Source organism: Pinus tabuliformis, chromosome 7 (assembly GCF_031772625.1).
Source record: "Pinus tabuliformis cultivar Carrire ecotype Pingquan chromosome 7, CPIR1, whole genome shotgun sequence".
Classification (NCBI taxonomy): domain Eukaryota; kingdom Viridiplantae; phylum Streptophyta; class Pinopsida; order Pinales; family Pinaceae; genus Pinus; species Pinus tabuliformis.
This window is the reverse complement of record NC_142293.1, coordinates 1,387,382,829-1,387,404,487: the sequence shown is the minus strand read 5'-3', so window position 1 is coordinate 1,387,404,487 and position 21,659 is coordinate 1,387,382,829.

The window sequence follows — 21,659 nt, the reverse complement described above, 5'->3', positions numbered from 1 at the left end:
AGGAAAACGCACCAAAAAAGCCCGGAACAAAGAATGGAGGCAGTTTTCGATGCACGATAAGAAAATTGTTCAGAGAGCAAAGTCCCTAACTTGTTCAGTCATTTGCAAGGCCGGAAACCGAAATAGCAAAAGCAGAATCAGTTTGAGAGAAATTTGGGTTATTACCAAGTATACATGCAGTGAATACACCCAGCCAGAGGAAGATTCTCGAAAATATCTTCTAGTTTACCAGAAAGTGGTGCCAGCGCTTGTTATTTCTATTTTCATAGCTCAAACGAAAGCAGAAGGTGACCAGCCGACTCTTCCCAGGCGAATGTTGCATGCTTGCAGCACTAAGGAGAAAATACAGAAATGGTTAGGAATTAGATTCAATTTTTAGAAATAGTTTTGCTTTAGCAGAAGGGCGGTCATTTAAAACCGTATCCTAAATTTATGTAATGAAGTTAATTAGTTAGTAGTATTTAAACCCTTCTCAGGCATTAGGAGAAGGGTCCAAAAATTTGTCAAAAAACTTATCCTCAGAACATGCACTTTTTCACCCTCGGAGGGGGTTTTGATGAATGGATAGATCAAGTTTTATTAATGTTTGCATTTGATATTTGCTACTGATGTTGCACTTCTGTACTCTTAGTAGATGTTAGAGCAAGGAGAGATAAATCATTGTTGCTTGAAACTTATGAGTGGAACCAGTCATAAATGGTACTTTTATCTCTTGACCGTTTCTGTTTATATTCTTAAAGTGATATACAGTTTTTAGTTGTTTATATGTTACTGCATGAATGTGTGAGTTACCATTTGGCACTTTTGTACAGTAGAGTCATTTATTTATGTTTGATATATGAATAACTTATTATGCGATATGCTGTTCACAACTGTTTTGCCTAACTTTTTATGCAAAGTGGTTTATCTTAATTGATTTCTATTCTTATGATAGCTGAATGATCTTTATTACCAGTTATTGTTTGAAATCTCTTTAGATCGCATAATAGAAGAAATACACCCCGGGTTAGCGTAGATTAGATGTATTGTTTCTCATTAGATTACAATAGCATAGAGTTAGTTTAAAAGTTTGAATTAAATTAACTTTAAGTACTCTTAGATTAGCATCATCCAACTCTGCACACACACACACACCCTTAAATTGGGAAACTGGTCCCATTATCCCCAGTCAGACCCGCTATACCAAATGGATAAGGAGCTACCAACCAAGGTCCGAACTGGGTGGGTATCCCCCTTGTTGTCGACCCGATTTTTAGGGCTTCAACAGGTTCTAAAAATGACACCCAAAAAACCTACAGTCTATCCTCTGTCGGTAACTTCGTACGAAAATTCAATCTGATGCTCGGAGAAAAAGTTATGACGATTTTCCCATGGTCACCTGTTTGGAATGTAATTCAGGGGTCTGCAAAAACCCCAACTTCCTCAGATTATCTCTCAAAAAATATAGCGAGACAAGATCTGAAATTCGGGTCTAAGGTTTAGTGAGATTTCGTCTCAAATTGGTTTCTTTTTTTAGCTTCTGAAACGTCGCAGAAAAAAATTTATAGTGAAAATTCCACGATGACCTATTTGGAGCAGCGAAACCCTAGAATCCAAAGCTCTGATACCAAATGTTATGAAACCAGCTCACAAAAAGATAGAAAAGATAGATCAATGCCTTATAAATAAGCCTCTTCGAGGGGGCAACCTCCTTTAAATTACACAAATGAACAATTCTTAGATTATTCAAATGAAAAAAACCTCCTTCCTATATATAGGAGTCTAAGGGGTCACAATATAACCAAAGCCGACCTAACAATGATAATATAAAGGCACAAAAATAATAAAAATAATAACAATATTGGGAAAATAGGGGCACAAAAATAACAATAAGGGATACAACGACAATAGTAATGGGGGAATCACTAGTATTATAGGGACCTAACAGAAGTATATGGATGTCTTTTATTGGTTGTATGATGATTTGAAGACATCTAACCCTAGTGTTATACAACACAAAATTCCCTTAAAAGATGGAATGAATCCCTACAAGCAGAAGCATGGGAAAATAAATCCATTGCTACTCCCATCAATTGAAAAGGAAGTGAAGGAATTGCTACAGGCTAATATTATTGTACCTTTGAGGTATTCATATTGGGTGGCAAATTTAGTCCCTATCAAGAAGAAATATGGGGAAATTAGGCTATGTGTAGATTTCATAAATTTAAATAAGATCTTACTGAAAGATAACTACCCTTTGACTAAAATGGATTATATTCGACAAAAAGTAGTAGGGTCTACGAGAATGTCCATGATGGATTATTTCTCCAAATACAACCAAGTCGTTGTACACCCTAGGGATCAGAATAAAATAGCTTTTACTACATCTTGGGGGACATTTATGTATTCTAGAATGACTTTTGGCATCATAAATTTTGGAGCCACTTTCCAAAGGGAAATGGATATAATATTCATTGGAGAATGGGACAAATTGGTAGTGCTTTACTTGGATGACATAATTTTTTTCTTAAAATAAAATGAGGAGCATCTCAAACAATTGCAACTCACTTTTGCAAAATGCAAGAGATACGGTCTATCTTTAAACCCCAAGAAATCATAGTTTTCTTTAAGTGAAGGCATGCTATTGGGCCATATAGTGGCAAGGGGAATGAGTGAATATTGACCCGAAAAGGGTGGAGGCTATTAGAAATATTCCATTACAAAGGAATAGGAATGAAATTCAGGTCTTCTTGGGTAAAATTGTAGGTTTTAACCCCGTACAGAAATTACCTGCATACAAATTCTATAACACATAAAATAAACAATGCGAGAGTATAACACTTAAGACACATATACATAGAGATTTTCCCTTGGATCCAAAAACCGGGACTACCAGCTTGATTTTTCATTATGTTCCTTTAAATGTTATAATGCATATTTATACATGCCGAAGCATCCAATACCATGGACTGAAAACCATCGCGTCCAATACCATGGACCAAAAAACATCGCATCAAAAAAACATGTGCGAAATTCATGCACAAAACCATAGGTGGGTCTGCCCAACCCAACATAGGGTCCAAAACCAAAATTTCTTGGGGCGTTACCCCGAACCCCATAAAGTGGGGTTACGGGTGCCCCTCAAACCCCCTATTAACTACTTGGAAAGAATATAACACAATCCAACATTCTCCCACTTGTTGTTTTCTTTTCATAGGGGGCCACAAGAGAGCTTAGTCATTTTTCCAGCCCTGAAATGCCCATACTCTCTCTACACCAAGAGAACTTCTCAGAGCTCACAGATTTTTTCAATGCATCTGCAGTATTCTTCAAAGTGTCCACCTTTACCAGCAAAACCTTTTTTTCTTCTATCATATCCCTCACAAAGTGATACTGAACATCAATGTGCTTTGTCTTTGAATGATATGTGGAGTTCTTTGCCAAGAAAATTGCACTTTGGCTGTCACAGTCTATCCTTATAGCTTCTTGTACTAACCCCATACTTGAACACAATCTCTGCAACCAAACTACTTCCTTGCTTGCATGAGTGGTTGCCATGTATTCTGCCTCTGTAGTTTATAGTGCCACTACAGATTGTTTCTTACTCATCCAACTGACTGCACCTCCAAATAGGTTAAACACATACCCACTTGTAGATCTTCTCTGATCCAGATCTCTAGCCCAGTCTGCATCAACAAAGTCATGAATATCCAACACTTTGTCCAATCCTGGTCTTCCTTGGTAGCACAAACCATAATCACTAGTGCCATGCAAATACCTGAAAACCCCCTTCACTGTTGTCCAATGCTCCTTTCCTGGTTTTAACATTAACATGCTCAATACTCCCACTGCATGTGCAATGTCTGGTCTAGTACAGACCATTGCATACATCAGGCTACCGACTGCACTTGCATATGGAACACGAAACATGTCCTCTTCCTCTTCTTGTGTCTTGGGACACTGTTCAGCAAATAACCTCACACCTACAGGAATAGGAACCTTCACTGGTTTACTATCCTACATATTAAACCTCTGCAATATTGTCTCGACATACTTCCTATGGTTTAACCAGAGCTTCCTCTTTGCCCAATATCTTTTAATTTCCATGCCCAAAATATAGTTTGCAGCACCAAGATCTTTCATGTCGAATTTGGAGGACAATTGGGTCTTCAAATCCTGGATAATTTCTTTTTCATTTCCAACCAGCAACATATCATCCACACACAAGACTAGATAAATAACACGGTCACCAATTAATTTAAAATACACAGTGATCTGCTTTGCTTTTGGTGAAGCCAAGTCCCCATATAAATCTATCAAATTTCTGATACCACATCCTTGGTGGTTGTTTTAACCCATACAGAGACTTCTTTAACTTACATACCAGTTCTTTCTTACCCTTCACTGCAAAGCCTTCAGGTTGCTTCATGTAGATCTCCTCTTCCAGATCCCCGTGAAGAAATGATGTCTTCACATCCATCTGTTCTACCTCAAAATCAAAAGTAGTAGCTGTTAGTGTCGGTCTTGAGCCATTCATCAGTGATCAATAGCTCTTTGCATATGCATAGGTAGGTGTCTCACTAGTGTCAGTTTTGCATCCCGCTAGGCATGCCATAAAACTGAATGGAGGGCTGGTCTTTGTTCCCTTCTTAGCTTTGCTGGATCAGGTCATACCACAATGAAATTGAGTCATGTTTGTTTTTATTTTTGTCTTGAGGTCCCAGGTATTAGGTCTAGGGTTTTGAGTCAAAATCACTGCAAGGTCATGAGTTCAAGTTCAGTGAGTGCCCAGCAAGCCAGAAGGAGGTATGTACATATGTTTCATTGTTATTTTCATCAGCTACAGGTCATTTAATGCCTTGGATTTAAAAACCCTGTTTTTAAGTTCAAGGTCATGAGAAATTTGTAAAAATAAAGAAATTTTCAAAAGTTTTCAAAAGTGCCGGCAACAACCCTGGTTCATTCGCCACAGTCCATCAGATGGTCAACCTGCAAAAAGAACGGAGTCAAACGCCTCAAAAAGCTAATTTCAGGACAAAATCAACTCAAAAACAGTGTTAAAAAGAATGCAAAAGTGAAAACATTATAAAGTGGGTTTTTCAAGTTAATTTTTTCAAATGTGAGCCTATAAAGGCCAATTCCCTCTCAAAAGAGACTCATTGTGCATTTGAAGGCAAGAGAACACAAGGAGAGAGGCAAGAGGGCGAATTTGGTAAGTTTTAGCAGTTTTCAGGCTTTTTGAGGGTGCGCGACCACTCCACCAGGGTGCGCGACCACCTGGGAGGTGCGTGACCACTCCAGCAACATTTCCCTGTGTTAATTTGGTCGGGCGCGACCACTCGAGGGGGGCGCGACCACTCGAGACTGGTGCGCGACCACTCGGCCAGCTTGCTCCAGAACGCATCAAAACTTCAAAATTTTTTGTGATTGCTCGTGAATTCTCTGAGGTAGGCCTCCCTTGCATTGTTAATGATTGTGCCATGGATTCAATGGATGATTATGGTCATTTTTATCACGAGAAATTAATGAAAAGATAGGTTAAGTGATTGTTTGTTTTGCAAGCATTATGCTAGGGTTATTGTTTGTTCTTCAAGGTTTTTTTATTCCTTCATTTCCCTCCATGGTTTCCCATCATTATGCACAAATGTCAGAGTGTTAATTTATTCAATCTCATTTGCAAGTAATGCTAAACCCCAGTTCACTTTCCTAAAAAAAACCCAATCCCTCCCTAAAACCCTATTCAAATCCTAATTTCTCCCATACAAACTTACCCAAACCCTAGTACTATGTCATACAGCAAATATATACGTAAAAAACACAGCAAAAAATGAAAATAAACATTTTGAAAAGAAAAAATATGATGGCAAGAGGCATGCACATGAATATCATAAAAAGCAGAGTAATGTAATTATGCATAGCCTAGTAAAAGACATGAGCAAAAAAGGATATGTTGCTGTATAAATATCAGAGGTTAGATAGCTGTGGGAGTGTCCATGACAAAGTTTATCAATGTACTAGTGGTCAAAATGAACAGTTTGTTGTGCTAGGGTTTGCACAAGGGCATGATACATCTCCCTAATCCCAAAACTCTGTTTTTCTACCCTTCCCTTCACCAAAACCCTAATTCAATTGCTCTATCTCTTCCTAAAAGTTCCTATGCAATTGAAATCCCTTTCCCTTTGTCAAAGCATGTAAATGAAACCTTATTTCACCTATGACAAAAAGCATTCATGAAGCTGCCAGCATTGTTAAAGGAACTGCTGTTATAAAGTATAGTTGGCAGAGATTGTTAATGTGTTCCCCAGTCCCAAAATCCTAATTTCCTTTCTCCCTCCATCTCCCTAATACCCTTGATACAAAATATCCCTTTTCCCTTTCAAACTGTCATAAAAACCCTTCCCCTCCCCTATGATCAAATAAGTAAAGATCCCTGTTTCCCATTAAGCATCAATGGCCATTTTAAATGTTGAAAAAACAAAGTATGCTCATGAAAGGCATTCAAAGACAAAATAAAAAAGGAGCAGCCTGTTAATTGCTTGTGGTTGATGCTACCTCATACCCTGATGATCATGCCCTCATTCTCTCCATGATGAAAATTTATATCGTCTTTTCCCTTGGTGATCATAACACCTATTTTCCCTAATAAAGTATTTATTTGAAAATGATGAGAGATAGAATGACATATTTGACATTATGTGATTATTTCCTTCAAAGTTCCCTGTTGTTTATATATATTTTCCCTTTCCTTATGTAAATTCCCTCCCCTAACATTTCCCTCATGATTTTTCCCCTTGAAAACAACATACTTCTCAGCATTTTTGCAGGCAGGGCAGCAGTCATCTTGGCTTATTTGTTCCACCTTGCTCAATAACATCATGTCAACCACTGAGACTAATGAGCAAGGTGATGACCGATCTTCATCCATGGAGGTTGAGACACAGTGGAGGCCTCGTAAGGGTGGCAAGGGTGGTCACCACAAGAGAGAAGAGCCCACATCCTTGGCAGAGTTGCAGGCTTGCCCATTGGCAGTGACTGGCTTTCAGTACATGTCATGCTATCAGTTTTGCGAGAGGCTTGCACAGATTCAGCATCATAGGGAGCTGGCCCGGTTATTTGTTCTACACCTTCATGACGGGCAGGTCACCCTTGCAGGGGTGAATTTTGTGTTTTCTCCAGAGGCTATTTCACTGGCTACCGGGATACCCAATGTGGGTGAGGTGTGGCCAAAGCGCAAGTGGCTGGATTTTGTTTACTTTGAGCCATATGTCAGGCCAACATACATACACAACTTATCAGGGAACTTTCCTTTCAGATTCCTCCGAGAGGAGTATGCTCCGATCATGCGGCTTATCATGCATTACTTCACATGTGAGGGAAGGTTTTCACGAGTCTTTGCTTGTCACATTCGCCTGTTGATGCACTTTACCCGAGTGAGGATGATGAACATCCCGGTTTACTTCTTCCAGGATATTCAGAGGATGGTGTCCATGTTTCAGAGGCAGTCCCCAGCTCAGCAGCTCAGGAGCTTGTGTCATCATGGTCTCATCCAGCTGGTTGTTTCCCATCAGCTGAGCCAGCAGGGCATTTCTTGGGCAGATTTTATCTCCCGTGAGTTCTTCACACAGCCACAGCCACAGCCAGAGGTCATTCATGAGGTGGGAGGTCCATCACACCAGCCCGAGATTATTGTTCCGAGACATGTGGCTTCTTCACCTCGGGTCACCTATCAGAGAGGTCCTAGGACCTTATTTGCAGCAGCTCGACGAGTATTTTCTCCACAGCAGGTGGAAGGGGTCTCGTCATCTTCTTCAGATCAGCGAGTGTTATCTCCACACCAGGTGGAAGGGGCCTCGCATTCTTCATCAGCAGAGGCAGTACGGGAGGGCAAGCAGCCCATGATTGAGGATGAGAGAGCTGGTGATACACATGATGATTTCATTGGTCGTGATGCCCGCTCTCCTTCTTCATATTTTTATGAGATTATCAGGCAGAGAGAGGAGGAGAACCTCGTGTTGCAGCAAAAGCTCCAAATGGCTCAATGGACCATCACTTATCTAGAACAGCGTACCAAACAATTAGAAGAAGAAAAAGAACTTGATGAGCTATGGAGGATCCGCAATGATCGAACTTTGAACCGTAGGAGGCCCGGTGACCCATTGCCTGCTGACCGGGAGTCCATGCTTATCAGTGTGAATGCACACTTGGAGAGATTGTTGGAGAAGGAAAATCGTGACAAAGAGCTGCTACGCAACATGAAAACACACTATTGGGCAAGATTGCATGTTTGCAAGGCTAAAATGAAAATTCTCCGAAGGAAGTTGTCAGAGTCCCAGAAGAAGAAGAAAAGGACAAACCCACTCCGTATCTTGGCTGAGGCATCCCTCACTCACCATGGTACTCATTAGCCTTCATCCAGCAGCAAAATCAAAAAATTTTGAGAGTTTTGGAGCATTTTGGAAATTTTTTGGAAATTTACAGGTTTTTGCCTATGGAGTGGTCTCACCCCCCGCGCGACCACTCGGGAGGACTGCTCAGAATCACAAAAAGTTGACATTTTTGGAAAGGGCATGCAAAAACTAGAATTACCTATACTTGGGGTCAACTTGATTTTGAGATTTGGGCCTCCAAAAGCTCAAAATACATCAAAATTTTGACTTTCTACCCACTTTTTGAGTTACAGAAAGTGACCTTGGGAGAATTGACTTTTGAGGGGTCAAATCAACTCCAAATCCAGAAATTCCACTTGGGTTGGAAAGTAGACTCCCAGACCTTTCCAATGAACCATCTTGCACTTGATTTGGACAACTGGAACCCACTCAAAAAGTGCTGCAAAGGGGCGCGACCACTCGAGCAGGGGGCGCGACCACTCGAGCTGAAAATTCCCAGTTTTGACTTTTCGGCCTGCAAAACTCAGTTTTTACCTTGGTTAATCATTTGTACTTGTAAATGATGGATGTATGGATAATTTTCATGGCACATTGATAGATTTAATCTCTCTTAACCCTTCTAGAAGCTTCCTTGATGTAAATAGTGAATATTTAATGCATGGATGAGTTAGCTAAGTTTTAGGGGCAAGTTGTTTTGACTGCCTATTATCTAGTGCTAAGTTTAGAATTAGTTCAAACTGCTCCTAGGAAGCTGTGCTCGACCCCTAGAGGTGGGGAAAGGAGTTAGATGGTCTATATTATGCCTTCTCTTGCTCATTTTCATGGTTGGACTCTTGTGGGAGAGGTATTATTGCATATTGTACATCTATTACTGCAATTTAAGGAAAAGGAAGGCCAGGGTTTTGCAGATATCATTGTGGATTCTTGTGGATTGTTGTGTTGATGGTGTGTTCTCTACATGTTATTGTAAGTGTGTTATGTGTTCCATCTCTTTCTTTGCTGCTAATTGAACAGATGAAGTGATAAAGTTTGAATTCATGCATGCCATGCTCAGCTTTTAATTTTATTCAATATCTATGTTTTCCACTGTCTAAAGAGGATTCAAAGTTGTTGTTTGCCCTCTTTAGCTCCTCCTCTATCATTCCTGATCATCCATCTCAGATTAAGGCATCAGCACTCACTCCTACCTTGCCCCAAAGATCCCCCTGCAAAAACTGAGCCCAATCCCCGCACCCTGAATTGCACTCCCTCCAAATTGCCACCAAAAACCCCAAAAATCTTTAAATCAACCTCCCTTATCAATTTACTAGCCTAAAATCTTTATTCCTAATTGGTCAGCTTATCCTATTGAAAGATCTACCGAATCTGACCCGAGAGAGCCTTCTCATACCTCGTAGGGCTAGCTACGAGGTGAAATGGTTTGATGTAGCCTTGAGAGTTTGTCTATCTCAGCCTAGGTGAATTCCAAGAGCTAACAGTAGCAACAAATAAAAGTAATCTAATAGAAGTTACCTTGGCAACTGGAGAAAAAATATCACCAAAATCAATTCCGGCACGTGGGAATAACCTTTTTCTACCAACCGAGCTTTGTATTTCTCCACTTTTCCTTCTGCATTTGTCTTCTTTTCGAACACCCATTTGCTGCCAATGGGTTTCCTTCTAGTCAGCAACTCCACCAGATCCCAAGCCTCAATTTTCTGTAAAGATGCCATCTCATCAACCATGGCCTCTTTCCAGAGTTTTCCATCCTCTGGATCCATTGCTTCCTTCACAGTTTTGGGATCATCATCAGTAACAGGCAAAGAAAAATTTGAACAGAAATCAGATGGACTACACCTTTCTAGCTACCTTCTTTCTGGAACTGATCTTCTCACAGCCAGAGTTTGTGGCTCTTCATCCTCTGATTCCTCCTCTACTGTAGAGTCTGATTCTTCCTCCTTTAGCTCAAACTCTATCTTCTCAACTCCTTTGGCTGGACTTCATTTTTAATAACATCTTTCACCTCTCTGAACACCACATCTCGGCTATACACAACCTTCCTTGTTACTAGATTCCAAATCTTATAACCCTTTAAACCATCCTTATACCCAATAAAGATGCACTTTTCAGATTTACTATTCAAATTGGTTCTTTTCTCTTTTGGAACATGTGCATATGCATCACGTCCAAATACCCTCAGATGTGAAAGAGAGGGTTTCTTACCAATCCATACCTCTTGTGGAGTCTTATCCTCCAATGTTGATGAAGGTGACCTATTGACCAGGTAACATGCAGTATCGACTGCCTCTGCCCAGAATTCTTGTCCTAACCCGACACCACTAAGCATGCTTCTTGCCCTTTCCATCAACGTCTTATTCATTCTTTCTACAACTCCATTTTGCTGAGGTGTATATGGAGTAGTCTTTTATTGTGTTATACCACACTTCTTACAAAATTCTTCAAATTCCTTGCTGCAAAACTCTCCACCATTATCTGTCCTCAGCACCTTTATCTTCTTCTCTGTTTTATTTTCCACAAGAGCCTTAAATTCTTTAAACCTGTCAAAGGCTTCAGATTTCTTCTTAAGGAAATATATCCATGTCTTCCTTGAGAAGTCATCTATAAATGATACATAGTACACAAACTTACCCAATGATGGAACCTTTACAGGTCCAAACACATCACGGTGCACAAGTTCTAATAGCTGTTTCACCCTCTTACTACCAGAGGGGAAACTCACTCGATTTTGCTTCCCATATACACAATTTTCATAGAAATCAAAATCCAGAGAGTTATTACTCATACCTTCTACCATACCTTTACCGTGAAGTATTCGAAGGCCCTTCTCTCCAATATGTCCAAGCCTTTGATGCCACAACATGGTTTTTTCTCTAGAAACCACTATATTTTCTGCTCCACTTTTAGGAACCACTAAACTATTGCACCCATCAACAACAGTGCTACCTTGCAGCTTGTACAGAGTTCCAATCTGAACTCCCCGCATCAATACCAATGCTCCCCAAACCATCTTGCAGGTATCCTTCTCGAACACTGTTTTTACACCTACATCATCCAGCTTACTAACAGAAATCAGATTTCTGGCTAATGCAGGAATATGTAGAACACCCGGAATTTTTCTAACCCTTCCACCTTGCAGCTTCAACTTTACTTTTCCATGACCAATGATTCTAGCCTTCCTGTCATCCCCCAAGAAGAAATCACCACCATCCTATTTCTCATACTCATAGAATGACTCTCTACGGGCAGTGAAGTGAAAGGATGCACCTGATTCAATCAACCATGCCTCATGATCTACATGTGCACTTGAAGAAGCCAAGTACAGATCCCCACCTTCATCTGAGGTGGTTTTCGCCTTTGCAGAAGGAGCCTCATCAGATCCTTTTCCTTTGTCAGGAGCTTTAGATTTACAGTCCCTTTCGAAGTGGCCTTCCTTTCCACATTTCCATCACACCACCTTTACAGGTTTTCCTGGAGATTTAGATCTCCCTCTAGATATAGATCTCCCACTCGATAACTTATTTTTGTTTCTGTTCTGGGACCGTCCTCGTATAGACAAGGCATCACCATTTTGGCTCTCCATATTTTTCCGTTTCATCTCCTCCGTCAGCAAGGCTAATACTATTTCATCAAACTGCAAGGTAGTTGCATTGCTACCTATTGCAATAACCAGACTATCCCACGAATCTGGTAGAGAACACAACAAACTGATGCACTTATCTTCATCTAAAATTTTAATATCAACAGATGCTAACTGACTTACCATATAATTAAATGCATTCAGATGCTCTGTCACCGAGTCTCCATCTTTCATCCTCAGGTTATACAGCTTTTTCCACAGGAACAATTTATTCACCAAAGACCTAGATTTGTACAAAGTCCCTAGCTTGTCACACAAAGTCTTTGTTGTAGCTTCCCCTGATACATTCAGCAATACTAAATCTGATACACACAATCGTATTATGCTCTTTGCCTTCCGATCCAACTTCTTCCATTCTTCATCGGACACTCCCATTGGTTTAGTACCCGGATCTACCGCGATCCACTAATCTTTATCCACCAACAGATCCTCCATCTTGAGTTTCCACAACTCAAAAGTCTGACCATTAAATTTCTTGATCTCTATCTTTCCACTGCTCGCCATCTTCTTTCACCACCAGAATCGATCTCGCAGATCTCCCACTGAACAGGGTCTACCACAGGCCCGAGCGAAACCCCTCGGCAACAAAGGCATCCCCTTGAAGCCAAATCCGCTCTGATACCAAATGTAGGTTTTAACCCCGTACAGAAATTACCTGCATACGAATTCTAAAAACATAAAATAAACAATGCGAGAGTATAACACTTAAGACACATATACACAGATATTTTCCCCTGGATCCCAAAACCGAGACTACCAGCTTGATTTTTCATTATGTTACTTTCAATGTTATAATACATAGTTATACATGCCGAAGCATCCAATACCATGGACCGAAAACCATCGCGTCCAAAAAGAATGTGCGAAAATCATGCACAAAACCATAGTGGGTCCACCCAACCTAACATAGGGTCCAAAACCAAAATTTTCTGGGGCACTGCCCTGGACCCCATAAAGTGGGGTTACGGGTGCTCCTCAAACCCCCTGTTAACTATGTGGAAAGAATATAACACAACCCAACAAAAATAAATTTCCTAAGAAGGTTTATACCAAGCTATGTTGAATTTTTCAAAGAAATCACATGAATGTTAAACAAGGATAGGGAGGCTAATTGGACTATTGAAGCCCAATAATTGTTCTCTAGAATCAAAAAGGATTTGGTGGAAGTGGTAGTCTTAGCTATCCCAAACTATCAAAGGCCATTCCACATTTTCTCTTTTGCCTCTCCTAACATGGTGGCAGTTGTTTTATTGCAAAAAAATAGTGAAGGATAGGAGCAACCAATTGCGTTTTTCTATTAGGTGTTGTGAAGAATTGAAATACAATATCCTATAAAAATAGGCCTATGCCCTGGTCAGAACTCTGAAGGCCTTTCGCATTTATGTCCTACAACCGAAGGTAATCACTTATGTCCCTACAACTGTTGTGAAAGATATTCTCATACAGTGTGACACTCATTACGGGAATTTTTTGGTATAAAAAAGGCCTCCTAAGGAAATTACAAAATAATAGTGGAATTAATAAAATAAGATTAGATTACATCATCAATGTTTAGAGGGAAAAAAGAAAAAAGTATTTTTTTTCAACACTTATTTTCAACTTATCTCTCTATGGGTTTACTCAAATTTCGAGCGGGAACACTCATTGGATGTAGAATTTGACTCTCCATCCAAGGAGTACTCATGTTGGATACTTTCAATGTACCCCGCTAAACGAAAAATGAGAAATACATGAAAACCATGATTGCAGTCATGGTTTTCCATGTATTTCTCATTTTTTGTGTAGCAAAGTCCATCAAAAGTATGGAACATGGGCACTCTTTGGATTAGGAATTAAATTTTCATGCAATGAGTACTCCCACTTGAAATTTGAGTAAAACATTATCGAGATAAGTTGAAAATACGAATTGAAAAAATAATTTTATTGTTTTATTATTTTATTATTTTTAATCTTTTTGCATTTTTACTCCAAAAATGGTGAATCATCCCCCATGGTTGACATCATCATCTTGAATCCTATTGGTTCTTATCAATTTTATTTTGGTTTTACATTTTTCTTAGAGGCCCATTTTAGACCTCAAAATTCCTATAATGGAAGGCAAGAGAGGCAAACAGATTGCAAAGGTTCAAGAATATGATATGGATATCAAACCTACCAATTTGATCAAAGGGAAAGGATTGGCTAAAATGTTGTCTGAAGCTAACTTCCAAGCCTTGGGCATAAACCTATCAACAAACCAAGAAGGAGAAAGCAAAGATGAAGGAGAACAAAGGAACACTAAAAGCTCAACATAGAAAATCCAGATGAAGTACCTAGTCTCATATTGGTTATTCTTCATTATTTACTTTTTATTAGTTTCCCATTGAATTTAGATAAAGTTAGATACAGTACCTTGAAGTACAATCTCAAAAGTTTCTTATCTCAAATGACAAGTTGTACTAAAAGGAACCAATGGGGATCTTGCTATTATGTCTGGTGGAAGGGGATATTCCTAAGGTGATTAATGAGTTCCATAGCTATTTTTGTGGGAGACATTATAGCTTGAGAGCTACAACCCATAAGATTCTCAAAGTTGGCTTGAATTGGCCAAGTTATTTGGTGAGGTTCATGCATATGTTATGGCTTGTTAAAAATGCCATATTTTTGCTAATAAGGGGCTAGAATTTATTGGATATATGCATAGACCATCCATAGGTTAACACAAATGGATAATCAGAAAAACATATTAATACACTAAATGGGTGAATTCCATCCTAGCCAGGAATGCAACTAATGCATTGGTAATCAATTTTATGGAGGGGAATATCCTTGCTAGATTTGGTTGTCCAGGTAATATTATCACTAACAATGCTCAAGTATATAAGTCAACCAAGTTTATTAGTTTCTTTCAAAATTACAATATGTTTTTAGGACACCTAGTGTCTATTCGATCTGCTAGTCCCACTAAGACGAGTAGCTATCTTATAAACAAAGAATCAAAGCAATTCGAGATTTCCTTTAAGTGTAATAGATAAGAGGGAAGAAAAGAGGACCAACCTGGATCTTTCGCTTGGATCCTTGCTTGATTTCTCTTTCCCTTGATAGAATTTTCCACTCCTCTCCTACTTGTCCTGCTTTAAACAGTACCTGTAGAGTCAAAGTAACAGAAAACCATCAAAGTATCTCTATCTAAAACATCATAAAAAATGCAGAATCAGAAACACATTCATAAACAATAAGATTCACAAACACATGATTATATGCAGGAAAAATCAAAGAAATTTATTAATAGTAGAAGAGAGGATTACAACCTAGCTGCCTGATCCATCATCATCCTCCCAACATAAAAGCCCTCTTCACCTCATGAAAAGCAAGATCACCCAACAATACAATGTCTCTTCTGACAGATAAACCAACAAGACTTCCTTACAAATTACAAAATTCCAGCCTCTAGATCTCTCAGATGAGGGATCCATTTATAGATGTCTTGCAAGCATGTGAGTCAGCTCTATGTTTTTTATTAGTGTCATTCCACTGATAGTTCTTGGGTCCACTTGGATATTTCATTGATCTCTTACTCATCCCTGGGCGAATTCAGAGAGGCAAGTGTAATATGAGAAGTTTCTAGAAGATTCCATGATCATCCACTTCGCAAACTGTCTTTGCCATTTGTCTATTCTCACTCATCGCACCCCACAGAAGGATCTTTTAGTATGCATTTCACCTGGCTAGTGTAGCAGCCAGTATGCATCGCACCTTGACCATGGAGCAGTCAATATGGTCCAGTTTTGGCCAGTTCTGAGTGGGTTTTTAGGTGGAACTTCGGGGAAATGATGTAATCATTTGACCATGATCCTTTAGGTTATGAAACAACAATTTTAGGGGTTAAAGAGCCCTTGGTTTGTGGACATATGAGTTTGGGGGTGCAGTGCCCAAATATGTCTATAACAGTTTCCCCCTAAAGCATGAGGTCGTAAATCTTTTGATGTCGGGCGAAATGCTTTATCATGAGGATCTGAGGTATTCGAACTTGAAGGTGACCAGTATAAGATACAATACAATACATCATCATCATGTTATTTTCATGATCTAGCTAAGGTGAGCATTCCCATGCTCAGCTTTATAAATTCATTTTCATGTACATAGGACAAACAATCGTCCACTATTGCAGATTGGTGATCCTTCGCATGAAGAGTCATCTTCCCTGGCTTAGATGACTATCTATGCAGCTTCTGTGTATAATTGATGTCTTTATTTTCCTGAATATATCGCAGCCCAGACAGATGAAACTGGATCCAGGGTCTTCAAACTCATTCAATCTTTGCCCGATGTATAAGTCGATCCATGTGAAAAGATGTTCTGAAGTTGAACATGGAAAGACATCCCCTGATTACCAGCCAATAACGTAAGCTATTAACAGGCAGGAGAGGAATCACCGATAATGATAATGACCCTCAAGGTACTATAATACAATTCACGTGGTGTGAATATATGATCTGATGTCGAAGACCACAAAAAATCTTTCGGTCAAAGGCTATTGATGTAAACCTGTCGCTAGAAGTGAGAAACTTGCCATTGAGGCATGCAAGCTTCAAAGTACTGAAAGGGTTGTTTCTAAGTCAACTTCTTGGATAATGAGCTGATGTCAACAAGAAGTGACTCGCCGTAGGAGGGCCTTAATGTATCCCACATCTACGACATGAAATGGAACAAAAAGATCTTCTGGAGGTGAAAACGATTTGGTGATATAAGGTTCAGGAATGGCGGTCATGAAAAATGAAGGGTGAAGGTATTGTAGTGGATGAGGCATTTGTTGGATGGTGAATTCTCTGAATGACTTCTCTTGAACATGTCGGCGACACTGAGATGGATTGGTAGCATTAACCCCAAAATATGGATGGTACAGAGGACCAATGGTGATATGACCGGTGAATCGAATAACCCAACCCAAATCAATCATGGTGATGGAATGAAAGTGTCATGTTCAAGAGCGACCTGCTACCAATAAAATTCTTCAAGTTTTCTTCCCTTTTTCCCCAGTCATTGCTTACCAGTACCTCTTTATTTTTGTCAAGCTTGAGGAGGACAACAAATTCTTGTTCTAAAATTTTCCCTTCGAACAAACCTATCGCTATGTTTTAGCGAGCCTAACGTCAGTGAAACTTGTTCTTATATGGGCAAACAAGTTTGTTGCTATTATTTTAACAAGTTTAACGACAAATATAACTCGGTCCTTTTCATGTTTAGAGAGTTTGAAAAGGGACGAAAAGGAAACTCCAACTGTCCTTTTTCGTAGCATAATCCCTTAATTATGAAAAAGTAGAAAATAATACGAAAGGGATGACTTTTCAATTGCTTTAGCAAGCCGAAAAGGACAAGCGCTCGATCTTTTTGTTTGATAATCCCTCAGGTCCAAAAAGATAAAATATATAGTAGGGATGGTGCTTCTCCTTACTTTAACGAGTTCGAAAGGCCAATAGCTTGACAATCTTTTTATATTTAATGATTCTAAAAGGAGTTTAAAAGAGACTCGTTTTTTAGGAACGTGTGGTGTTTTTGGGTAGCAACTGGTTCAAGGTAAGTTTGGAACTTATCAAAACATGGTACTGTAAAGAGGGTGGCTGATAGAACCACTCGTTGTAGTTGTTCCTCAAAAGGGTACAAAATCAAGTAGAAGTGAATGATCGGCCAAAATAATGGAGGTGATGGTAAGAACACAACCAAGGCTCAAAATTTGATAGTAGGGAAATCATAAAGGTTATTTACTGAGGGTGGACTCATTTTTTAATGAGCTTGAATCAAAAGAAACTATTCTCAGTGGCAGGTTTATTTTTTAATGAGCTTGAACCTTGTGGAAACATTACTCATGCCGGTCGTTTAAAGATGTCTCTCATTGGTAGGTTTATTTTTTATTTTTTTAATGAGATTGAACTCTACTATAACATGTGATCATCGCCTTTTTATGTAAGCTAGAAATGACCAAACTACAAAGGTAACTACACTAAAGCTAAGGAACTACTGAGGTTAGGTAGGATGGTTTTGTCTTTCATCTAGACAACCTCTCCTTCGCTTCGTTTTCGCGCCGCAGAAAAAGGTGAATGGTGGTCAGACCAATTGCCTAACCCAAGGAGCTGACACTAAAAAGCTAAAAAGCCAAAAAATGCTAAAAAGCTAAAAAATGAAATTGGTCATTTTTTCACTTACATACAAAAGGTTTGCATGCCCCTAGGCATTTAAGAAAAGGAGATATCCCAGGTCACCATATAGAAGTCCCTACAGTTAGGTAGGATTGTTTCTGTCAGTGGTAGACAAAAAACACTTCCTTGGCTTTGTCCATAGAAATAGATGAAGGTGAATGGTGTGAGCTTCCAATCACATAACTTACAAGGAAATAGCTGTTTCAGACTGATCACATAACCTACAAGGAAATGGTTTTTCAGTCCAATCATATAACCTTCAAGGAAATCTCTCTTTTCATCTGGGTTCGCCTGCCGAAGCAAACCAGGGTGCATGCCCCCTAAACTTCGTTACATTCACTGAACTACTTGCGGTAATTAGGTGGATGGAATGAAGGTTGAAGAGACATTGTTGATGTAAAGAGACCATTTAGGGATGATGGTTGATTCATAGTTGTGTTTGAATCGGGAAATGAAAACTGGTCGACAAATTACACCAGTTTTCCTTCATGTGGAAAACACATCACTCGAAAGAGTGTAGAAACAATAGCTTCCATGCTATATATATAGTCACGTCCAAGGAGTAGATTGTAATCTAGTGGCCCTTGGACTACCATCACTTTCAAGTGAACAATTTTCCTTTTCGAAGTTATTGGAAACTTCGAAAGGATCCCTAAAGGTCGACTGGTTCCTTTGTTGAAGCCTAACAAATTTTCTGTTTCAGGCAGAAGCGATGGCAAACCAAGCACTTTCCAGGCAATTGAGGAAAGGATACTCACTGAAGCCCCTTCATCTATGATAGTGCCAGACACGATCATTTTGTAAACTTGTACTATGATCTGGAATGGTACATTAGATGGAAGGTGGGGTCTTGCTAGTTGATTCCAATCTAAGAAAATGAATAGACTGCTTGGAGGAGGTACCAGATAAACAGCTGGATAAACCTCATGAACTAGGGGGCTTTCCTCCTGTTGTAAAGGAATGGGTGGATTGCCCCAAGCTCACTAGACTCTATATCGACAGAAAGAATTTGAACGGTGTCATTCTCATTCTCTTTGGAAATGGTATCATCCGAAGGTGGTCCTTCTGAAGGCATGACCGGGTCGACTACCATCTCGGCCTGTTGACTTTGGTCTGGTATGGACTCAAAACATTCACTTTCAACGATAGGCGTTTTGACCGGCAATTGAGTTATGTCACCGGGTTTTCAACTAGCAATGGACTTGGTAAGAGTTTCTTGTATCCAGGCGGAAGTCGCTGCGGTGAAGCTAGACGATTATGCAAGATTCTCTTGGCCTCATATAGAAAAGGACAATGGGGAAGGTGATGGTCTCCCTCACATAGTAGACATGGAGTTTTGACCTTTCTTTCCTGTTCAAGACTTTCATTTTCACTAGTTGACAATATGCTATCAACCTGATTGCCAGAGGTTGATGACACTGGATGGTGCGAACGGGGAGACCATTCTCTCAAGATCAACAAAATGCAAAGACAAACTCGATGAAAATGGTTTTCTTTTCAAATTAGACAAGGATATCTAAAAGATTTAATGTGTGAATTTTCACCAGATGATTCATTGTTGCCCCCTTGCTTAACTGGCTTCTTCTTCTTCTTCTCACCTACTTGGTTTTTAGTATCACTAGTTTCACCAAGAGAAGAGGAAGAAGGGGAGGGAGAAGCAAGCGAAGTAGAAGGTGAAGGGACCACTTCAGTATCATCTGGTTGCTAATTTGATTGCTGAGGAACCACGGTATTTTGAATGATAGAGGTTGAGAATAGCCATACTGGCAGGCCAATTGTGATTCCCGGAAGGGACAATGTAGCCATATACAAAGCACCAATATCTCCCCATGAAGAGAAAGGACTAGGATTCCCTCCACGAGGGGTTCCTTGATTGGACTCCATTATCTCAACCTAAGATCAACGAAGGAACAGGATGTTATTCCGATTTAAATAAATTTTAAGACACTTTGACGCAGCTTTTCTTTTTCAATTTTTGAGAGTTGAGAAAAAGCTAAAGATGACTCCAGTTGCCTTTGATTTTTAATGAGCCTGAAGTGACAAGTGCTCAAATGGACCTTTTCTTTTAAGGAACCGAAAAGGAATGAAAGTGACTACTCTGGAAATCTATACAGAGGATTACCAAACCAATTGAAAAATTGCAATATACACCTTGGTGGTAAATTAAAGAGAAATTACCAAGGAATTTACATATGGCAGTCAATCTTCCTTAATGTTGTGTTCAGTGCAATGCGATCGATAGTGTGGAAGACACGGCATCCCAAGGATAAATGATATCAGCCTATTATGGTCTCCCAATATATACTCGACGGTACTGGGAGCACAAGTCTGTACTGGCACTTGTCGTATCAAAGAGGAGGAATCACCCAAACTTCGGTGAAAACGATAGTTACCAGGTTTTACGACGCCGGAACACGTCTCTAGCCTAGACCTCTAGATGTGTTGCATTAGGTTCCAAAGCATATTTATGTTCATTGATATTTATTTTAGCGTTGATCTTGCTTAGAAGTTTGTCTTTCAAGGTTCACCACGTGATGTAGATGTAAAATTCCTAAATATAAAATCTAAAATGATAAACAATCGTTTATTTTGTTTTAGCAATGAAAATCCTAGCTACTAAAGAAAGAAGAATACAATTATTTCAATATAGAGCAAAGAGCACACACTAAATGCACTTATCCTAAATCATCTTTCGCACACAGTCTAAATGCAAATGCAAATGCATGTATTTTTTTTTCATTTCCTTAATGTGAGGATGCTCAAAAGGAAAAATAAGTACAGATATGAACTATTTTCTTCAAAGCGACATTCTAACAATTTCTTTTCAAAACGAAAGGAAGACTAAAACGACACTTTCTGATTTTGAATGGAAAACTTCTTTCGACACTTCAAATATTAACAATCCAAATCAAATACAATGACAAAAGTACAATCGACTATCTAGAGGAGGAAGACTTTATGAAACTTTTCTTTTTGACTCAAAATGACAGTTACGACACTTTTTTGCATCAAAAATGATAGTTCAATTAAGCTACTTTCGACAAAGGAGGACAGTAAATGATGGAAAAGTACATAAAAACATTTACAAATCCTAATCAATGGAGGCTGAATAATGCAAAGGAAGGAGGCTTCAGCAATGAGATACTGATCATAAGCAGCAAAACTACTTAATAGATCTGAAAACAAGGAGAGAAAAACCAAATCCCAAAGAGAGAAACAGTATCACTCAATCATCGCACCTATCCTTAAGGGAAACAGGTATGCATCTCACCTGCAACACACAGGAGGTGCGATGCATATAGGCTGCCAAATACAGATAGTGCGATGGACCATGAGCGAAACTGAGTTTGGTTTTTGCTCAAAATTTGCAGCCAAGTTCAGTTATTTCAGCTAAGCTATGATGGACAGTAAAAACAAAGTACAGGGGTATGATCTCAAGAGGTTTTTGAGCTACAACAAAGATGCTTAGAATGTTTGTAA